Source organism: Triticum dicoccoides, chromosome 7A, assembly GCF_002162155.2.
Source record: "Triticum dicoccoides isolate Atlit2015 ecotype Zavitan chromosome 7A, WEW_v2.0, whole genome shotgun sequence".
Lineage (NCBI taxonomy): Eukaryota > Viridiplantae > Streptophyta > Magnoliopsida > Poales > Poaceae > Triticum > Triticum dicoccoides.
In genome coordinates, this window is record NC_041392.1 from 417754228 (window position 1) to 417763716 (window position 9489).

Below are 9489 nucleotides of genomic sequence, written 5' to 3' on the forward strand. Positions count from 1 at the left end.
CACGCCGCCGCCTCGCCCGGCCGCCGCCGCCGCCGCCGGGTCCGCGCCCGCCGCCACCAACCGCCGCCGCCGCGCCGTGGCCGCCGCCCCCCGGCCTCTCCGGCTCCCCGCCGGCCGGATCCGGCGAGATCCGGCCCGGGAGCACCTCGCCGCCGTCTTCCCGCTCCGGCGAGCTCCGTCAACTCCGGCGTGAACAGTGCGCGTGCCGCCGTCCTCAGATTCCGTGCCGGGTCAAACCGTAGATCCGGTGGTAAATTTCGTCTAAGTCCCGAAAATCTCAGTCCATGTGCTCATGTTCACGGCTCTGTAACTTTGCATCTGTAGCTCCGATTCATGCATATAGCATATCAAAATGTTCACCTCAGAGAGTACATCATTTCATTCCATTGCATCATTTTCATTTGAGTTCATCTTGATGCCCGAAATGCTGTTAGAAGAGGGCTACTTGAGATTATTGTCAGATCTGCTGCTCCGTTTAGGTTTTTATCATTTTTGCCATGATTAATGTGTGCATGATATGCCCTAATGCTCTACATGTGTTTTGTTAAGGGTTTTGTCATCTTTCCAGAGATTCAACCCATGTATTTTTTTGGTGTGTGTGGTGACTAGTGCAAGTTTGCAAAGTGGTGCACTTAGTAACTATGTTTTCAGGGACCTAGCTAATTTCACCAAGTCCTGGAGCTGTTTATCTCATGATGCCATATGTTCTTGTTGTTTCCTAGTGATCCGTGCCTATTTTGAGGATGATCAGTCCGGATGTTTTGTTAATATTGTAGTGCTCTATCCATCCATGTCTTTGTTTGCAATTATGGAGCACCCTAGCTTGAGTCAATCGAGCTCTACTTTTGCTACTTTGTGAATCTGGGCAGATTGTCGACTTGTTTGCAATTTTGCCGGTGTTGTTGTAGTTGATCCGTGCATGCTATGTTATTGTTCTTGCCATGTCTAGCTTGAATTTTGTGCCTTCTTGATGGATGTATGCTTGTCTTGCCATGACTTGGACCGTAGTGAGTGCATCGAGCTCGTAAACATGCTTGCAATTGTATTTTATGATCCCTTTTGGCTCAAGGTCACTAAGGGACTTTTGTTAAGCTCTTTTAGTGCATCCATGCCATGCTTTACTTTGCCATGTTAAGGTCCTGTAGCATGTAGTTTTGTGGCTCCGAAGAGGGCTACCTGATCTGAAATTCCAGACAAGTGTTAATTTCACCAAGTCTGAGATCTGTTTTCCATATGCATTTTTGCCATGCTTGTTCGAACCTGTTAATGGATTAATTGGCCGTAGCTCAGTGCTAGACTTTTGTTAAGCATCTTGTGTGCATCCCTGCCATGTATTTTGTTGTCATGTTTGGTTGTTGTAGCATGTTCATCTCATTGCATTTAGGTGGCTACTTGCTGTTAATCGCAGACCGGTGTCATATTTGAATCGCTTGCCATTTCCAAACCGCAACTCCGATTCCGGCGTTCTTTATATCGTTTTCAAGCGATTTCGTCTCATCTTTCTAGTGGCACACTTGGATTTCTAGGTTGAGTCCAGGTTCATGCATTTCCTGTCATATCTTGCGTTTTGCATCCCGCATCGCATTCCGCATAGCATATCATCATTGCATCATATTGCTTGGTCTTGCACGTGGTTGATTGTATCCTTGTTGCTTGTTTGTCTTGTTTGGGTAGAGCTGGGAGACGAGTTCACTAACGAGGAGCCCGTTGAGTTTGCTTTCGAGGATCCAGTCAACTCTGACAACTGTGCAGGCAAGATGATCATACCCTCGAAATCACTACTATCTTTGATATGCTAGTTTGCTCGCTCTTTTGCTATGCCAATGCTACGATGCCTACCACTTGCTTTCAAGCCTCCCAAATTTCCATGTCAAACCTCTAACCCACCATGTCCTAGCAAACCGTTGATTGGCTATGTTACCGCTTTGCTCAGCCCCTCTTATAGCGTTGCTAGTTGCAGGTGAAGATTGAAGGCCGTTCCTTGTTGGAACATTTATTTACTTGTTGGGATATCATTATATTATCTTGTTATCTTAATGCATCTATATACTTGGTAAAGGGTGGAAGGCTCGGCCTCTCGCCTAGTGTTTTGTTCCACTCTTGCCGCCCTAGTTTCCGTCATATCGGTGTTATGTTCCCGGATTTTGCGTTCCTTACGCGGTTGGGTTATAATGGGAACCCCTTGATATTTCGCCTTGATTAAAGCTTTTCCAGCAATGCCCAACCTTGGTTTTACCATTCGCCACCTAGCCTTTTTTCCCCTTGGGTTTCCGGAGGCCAAGGGTCATCTTATTTAACCCCCCCCCCCCGGGCCAGTGCTCCTCTGAGTGTTGGTCCGACCGAGTAGACTGCGGGGCCACCTCGGGGCAACTTGAGGGTTGGTTTTACTCATAGGATGTCTCATCTGAGTGTGCCCTGAGAAAGAGATATGTGCAGCTCCTATCGGGATTTGTCGGCACATTCGGGCGGTGTTGTTGGTCTTGTTTTAACCTGTCGAAGTGTCTTGAGTAACCGAGATACCGAGTCTGATCGGAACGTCTTGGGAGGAGGTCTATTCCTTCGTTGACCATGAGAGCTTGTCATGGGCTAAGTTGGGACTCCCCTGCAGGGATTTGAACTTTCGAAAGCCGTGCCCGCGGTTATGGGCAGATGGGAATTTGTTAATGTCCGGTTGTAGATAACTTGAACCTTAACTTAACTAAAATGAATTCAACCGAGTGTGTTACCGTGATGGCCTCTTCTCGGCGGGGTCCGCGAAGTGGACACGGTGTTGGAGTAATGTTTGCGCAGGTTGCTCTCTAGTTTCTCGCTCGTGCTTTGCCTCCTCTTCTCGCTCTCTTTTGCGAATAAGTTAGCCACCATACTTGCTAGTCGCTTGCTGCAGCTCCACATATATGTACCTTGCCTTACCTATAAGCTTAAATAGTCTTGATCGCGAGGGTGCGAGATTGCTGAGTCCCTATGGCTCACAGATTACTATTACACCAGATGCAGGGCCTGATGATTCCGCTCCAGCAGACGCATATGAGCTCAAGTGGGAGTTCGACGAAGACTCTCAACGTTACTATGTTTCCTTTCCCGATGATCAGTAGTGGTGCCCAGTTGGGGGTGATTGGGACCGTGTCGCATGTTGGGTTCTCTTTTATTTTGGCACCGTAGATGGGCCATGAGTGTTTGGATGATGTAATGTTTTTTATGTACTTGATTGACGTGGCGAGTGTAAGCCAACTATGTTATCTCCCCTTTATGATTTATATTACATGGGATGTTGTGAAGATTGCGTAACTTGCGACATATGCCTTCAATGCGATTATGCCTCTAAGTCGTGCCTCGACACGTGGGAGATATAGTTGCATCGAGGGTGTTACAAGTTGGTAATCAGAGCCTTCCCCGACCTTAGGAGCTCCATTGCTTGATCGTTTTTAGCGGCCGAGTTGTGTCTAGAAAAATGTTTTGAGTCATTTAGGAATTATATATCGGAGAGTTTAGGAATTCTTTTTACTCCCCAGTCTCCTCATCGCTCTGGTAAGGCATCCTGACTAGAGTTTTGACTCTTCTCTTCTCAAATTTCACTAAAAAAAATTTAGGATCACGCGGGTATCTTGGAATCGTTCCGATGGTTTTATGATGAGAACATTGTTTTGGTGCCTCCTTTCAGGGGTTTAGTGGAAGTGTCCCGGGGAGTTGAGCTCTGAGGTGTTGTCATCATAATTTTATCGTTGCAGTTCTGGAATACCTCAGTTTAGTACGCCGACATCGAAAATCTCTTTTATGCAGTTCGTTGGTGAGATAACCTCGACGCCACCCAGTACTGGGGCGGGAGTTCGGGAGTATCGCCATAACTTGTATAACGGATGCTTTTCGAAGGTTGAGGTAGATGGTTTCCGAAGGTTTCTTGGTTATGTGTTGAAGGATGGATACAGCTGGATGTAGGATTTGCTAGTTTGGGTGAGATATTATGCTTCCCCTTTATCCCCAACACCTGATTGCATAACCGGAAAGGTTCGGGAGTTTCATAGGTGGGAATTCTAGTAGCTCTAGTTCTTCTTCCACGGATATTGGTTTGAGATTGGGATTTCTTACCGATTATTCGTTCTTGATCCGTACCTTGTTGATTTATTTCTCTACCTTAATTCTACGTGGCTTCTCAATTTATGGATATGTGACCATTTCAAGAGGAATGCATTCGTTCATTTTGTTCGGATGTGAAGGCTATATGTTGCAATTTTCATTCCGTTGGATTCAGCTTCAATATTTATCTATCAATGTGCTAATGGACGTCAACCTCTTCAGGATGGCTCCTCCAACGCACACGACTCCAAATCCTGATCCGCCACCACCTCCACCTCCTCCAGAGGAATGGCAAGCTATGATGGCCGCAACCAATGCAAACACACAGTTGATCATGCAAATTCTTCAAGAGCGCAATCAAGGAAACCAAGGGAATCAAGGCAGCAATCAGAATCACTTTGCTATACTCAACCAGTTCCTTGCTAACGGGCCAAAGACTTTCAGCAATTGTGTTGAGGCAACCGATGCTGACGATTGGCTTGTGGATCTGTGCAAGCATTTCGAGTGCAGTAACGTCAGGTCTGAGGACTTTGTTAAGTTCGCTTCCTTCCAACTCAAAGATCAAGCTACAGAATGGTTCTAGCAGTACAAGGATTCCAGAGGTGGACGTGTTATCACTTGGGATGATTTCCGTCGAGATTTCCGAGCTCATCATATTCCCCAGAGCGTGGTTGAAAGCAAGCGTGAGGAATTCCGCAATCTGAAGCAAGGCTCTTTGTCTGTCTATGACTACAACAAGTTGTTTCAGAAGCTCGCCCGCTTTGCCAAGAAGGACGTCCCTGATGAGAAGAGCATGATATACCAGTTCAGGAGTGGTCTCAGAGAAGAAATTCAGCTAGCTCTTGTTCTCTTTGAGCCCTTGAGATACGATGAGTTCTACAACATGGCACTGAAGCCAGAGGCTGCTCAGTTGAGGTGTGCTGCTTCCAAGAAGCGAGTCAGAGATGTTACTCCTTCTTCCTCTACTCAAGTGGCCAAGCAGCAGAAGTATTGGCTTCCTCCTCCTCCGTTCCGTCAGCCGTATCAGCAGAAGAGTAAAGGTGGCAGTGGTTCTTCCCACCCACCCAACCCTGGCTTTCAGAACAAGACTTCGTCTCAAGCTCCAAGATCGAGTGCTCCGTATCACCGTCCGCTTTCAGAGGTCACGTGCAACAAGTGCCAACAGAAAGGTCACTATGCCAACAAGTGTTTCAACCAGAGGCGTCTTCCTCCTCCTCCTCCTGTCAGATTGGCAAGTACAGCTGTGGTCAAGCATAACCCCAAGTATGTCAAGGTCAATTTGATGAATGCAGCTCAGGCAGAGGACTCGTCAGATGTCATCATGGGTAACCTTCCTGTTAACGATGTTCCTGCAAAAGTTCTTTTTGACACTGGTGCATCGCATTCCTTTTTGTCATGTCCTTTTGCATCGAAGCACAATGTTGATACCGAGATCATGCCCAAAGTCATGCAAGTTGTTTCTCCCGGCAAGCTTTTGACTTCTAGTTTGGTTGCTCCCGATATCTCTATCACATTGGGTGACTACAAGTTTCTCTCTTCTCCAGTGGTTCTTGGTAACTCGGATATTGATCTTATTCTCGGAATGGATTGGCTTTCTAAGCACAAGGCACATCTTGATTGTGCTGCCAGGCAAATTCAATTGACTCATTCGTCTGAGGATGTTATTGTCTTTGCCGCTCGGGATAATACCATCCGTCTGTTTTCTCTCAATGAGAAGGGTGAATTGGATGCCATCTCGCAAATTCCAGTCGTTTGCGAATATCAAGACGTCTTTCCAGAAGAGCTTCCAGGAATGCCTCCGCACCGGCCAGTTGAACTCGTTATTGATCTCGAGCCTGGCACGGACCTGTGTGCAAGCATCCTTACAAGCTCGAACCTGAAGAGTTGAAGGAGCTGAAGAAGCAACTCGATATTCAAGAGAAAATGGGTCTCATCCGGCCTAGTTCTTCTCCGTGGGGTTGTGGTGTTCTTTTTGTAAAGAAGAAGGATGGAACGGACCGACTTTGTGTTGATTACCGTCCAGTGAACAAGAAGACCATAAAGAACAAATATCCACTTCCCAACATCAATGAGCTGTTCGAACAACTCAAAGGTGCTCGAGTATTCTCCAAGCTTGATCTCCGTATGGGTTATCATCAGATTCGAATCCGTGAGCAAGATATTCCCAAGACGACTTTCAGGACAAGCTTTGGTTCATATGAATACACTGTCATGTCTTTTGGCCTCGTCAACGCTCCTCCAACGTTCTCTCGCATGATGAACTTCATCTTCAACGCCTACACCAATGACTTCGTTTTGGTCTATCTTGACGACATTCTGGTTTTCTCCAAGAACAAGGAAGATCATGCCAAGCACTTGCGTTTGGTTCTTGATAAGCTCAGAGAACATCAGTTCTACGCCAAGTACTCCAAGTGTGAATTTTGGCTCGATGAAATGCTTTATCTTGGTCATATGATCTCTGCCAAGGGCATTGCCGTGAATCCTGAGAAGGTCTCTGCAATTGTGAATTGGGAACCTCCTCAGAATGTGAAGCAACTCCGTAGCTTCCTCGGTCTCGCAAGCTATTGTCGAAGATTCGTTGAAAACTTTTCTAAGATCGCGAAGCCTCTCTCAAATCTTCTCCAGAAGCACGTCAAGTACGTTTGGTCTCCGGAGTGTGACATTGCTTTCAACACTTTGAAAGAGAAATTGATCACTGCACCAGTTCTGACTCCGCCTGATGAATCCAAGCCGTACGAGGTCTTTTGTGATGCCTCTCTCCAAGGTCTTGGCGCCGTATTGATGCAAGAGAAGAAAGTTGTTGCTTATACATCTCGCCAATTGAAGCCTAATGAGAAGAACTACCCCACTCATGATCTCGAGTTGGCGGCAGTTGTGCATGCTCTTTTGACTTGGAGACATCTTCTATTGGGATGAAAAGTGGACATTTTCACTGATCACAAGAGTCTCAAGTACATCTTCACTCAGCCTAATCTCAACCTCAGGCAAACTCGATGGGTCGAAATGATTCAAGAGTATAATCCGAGTATCGAGTACACTCCAGGCAAGGCTAATGTGATTGCTGACGCATTGAGCAGGAAAGCTTACTGCAACAGTCTGATTCTTAAGCCTTATCAACCTGAGCTTTGTGAAGCTTTCCGCGAACTTAATCTGCAAGTTGTTCCTCAAGGTTTCCTCGCCAACCTTTTAGTCTCTCCTACCTTGGAAGACCAGATTCGCCAAGCTCAGCTTCTTGATGCTATGGTGAAAAAGGTGAAGATTGGAATTGCCAAGAGTCAGTCCAAGTACAAGTGCTACCGCCTTGATGACAAGGACACTCTTTTCTTCGAGGATCGTATTGTTGTACCCAAAGATGACCTTCGTAAAGTGATCATGAACGAGGCTCACAATTCTCTCCTCTCCATCCACCCTGGGAGCACGAAGATGTATCAGGATCTTAAGCAGGCTTATTGGTGGACTCGAATGAAGCGCGAGATCGCTCAATTCATGAATGAATCTGATGTCTGCAGAAGAGTGAAGGCAGAACACCAAAGGCCAACAGGTCTCCTCCAACCTCTTGCCATTCTAGAATGGAAGTTTGACCACATTGAGATGGACTTCATGACTGGGTTTCCAAAGTCCAAGCGTGGCAATGATGCTATATTCGTTGTCATCGACAAACTCACCAAAGTGGCTCACTTTCTGCCTATCAAAGAGTCGATCACTATAGCTCAATTGGCAGAACTCTATACCTCTCGTATTGTCTCTCTTCACGGTATTCCACAAGTGATCTCTTCAGACCATGGCAACATCTTTACCTTGAAGTTTTGGGATTCTTTTCAGAAGGCCATGGGCACTAACATCCGCTTCAGCACAGCTTTCCATCCTCAAACTAGCGGTCAAGTCAAGCGTGTCAACCAGATTCTTGAAGATATGCTCAGGGCTTGTGTGATCTCCTTCGGCATGAAGTGGGAGGATTGTCTTCCTTATGCTGAATTCTCCTAAAACAACAGTTTTCAAGCAAGTTCGGGCAAGGCCCCATTTGAAATTCTGTATGGCAGGAAGTGTCGTACCCCTCTCAACTGGTCTGAAACCGGTGAACGTCAGCTTTTGGGTAATGACTTAATCACAGAGGCAGAGGAAATGTGCAAAGTCATTCGAGATAACCTCAAAGCAGCCCAATCCCGCCAGAAGAGCTACTATGATAGTAAGCACGGTGATTTGGCTTTCGAGACCGGAGATCATGTTTACCTCCGAGTCTCTCCTATGAAAGGTACTCGTCGCTTCGGTATCAAAGGGAAGCTTGCCCCCAGATACGTGGGACCTTTCAAGATTGTCAGCAAGAGAGGCGACCTCGCCTATCAACTCGAGCTTCCTTCAAACTTTGCAAATGTTCATGACGTGTTTCATGTCTCTTAGCTTCGAAGGTGCTTCAAGACTCCTGACCGCACCGTCAACTTCGAGGACATTGAGCTCCAAGAAGATCTCTCCTATCGTGAGCACCCAGTTGCTATTCTTGAAGAGACTGAAGGCAAGACTCGCAACAAGTCAATCAAATTTCTCAAAGTCAAGTGGTCACACCATTCCGACCGTGAAGCTACCTGGGAACGCGAGGATCACCTCCGTTCTGAGTACCCGGCATTCTTTCAGTCCTAGATCTCGGGACGAGATCCTTTCGTAGTGGTGGAGTGTTGTAACACCCCGGATGTAACTTTCCCAATTTGTACTCCAACTCTTGCCGTTTCCGGCATTAAGATATTTTATTTCCTCGGGTTCGGGTCTTTGCCTCCGTGTGTTGTTATCGCTGTCATGCATCTCATATCATGTCATCATGTGCATTGCATTTGCATACGTGTTCGTCTCATGCATTCGAGCATTTTCTCCGTTGTCCGTTTGGCATTCCGGCGCTTCGTTCTCCTCCGGTGGTCATTTCTAGCTTTCTTTCATGTGTGGGGATTAAACATTTACGGATTGGACCGAGACTTGCCAAGCGGCCTTGGTTTACTACCGGTAGACCGCCTGTCAAGTTTCGTATCATTTGGACTTCGTTTGATACTCCAACGATTAACCAAGGGACCGAAAAGGCCTCGTGTGTGTTGCAGCCCAACACCCCTCCAATTTGGCCCAAAACCCACCTAACTCTGCTCCACCTTCTAGAGCGTTCGATCACGATCGCGTGGCCGAAAACCGCACCACATTTGGACTCTCCTAACTCCTCCTATGCCTATAAATAGGTCCCCCTCGAAATGTCCCGGATCCCCTCTCCCTGAAACCCTAAATCACCCTCGCGCCGCGCCGGACATTGTCCGACCCGGCCGGACGTAGCCGCCACCCCACTCCGAAGCCGCCACGTGGCAGCCGCCACCTCCCACCGCCGCCGGCCCGCCCGGCCCAGGCGAGGCCCCTACGGCCTAGCTGCCGTCGCCGCCTCGCGCCGCG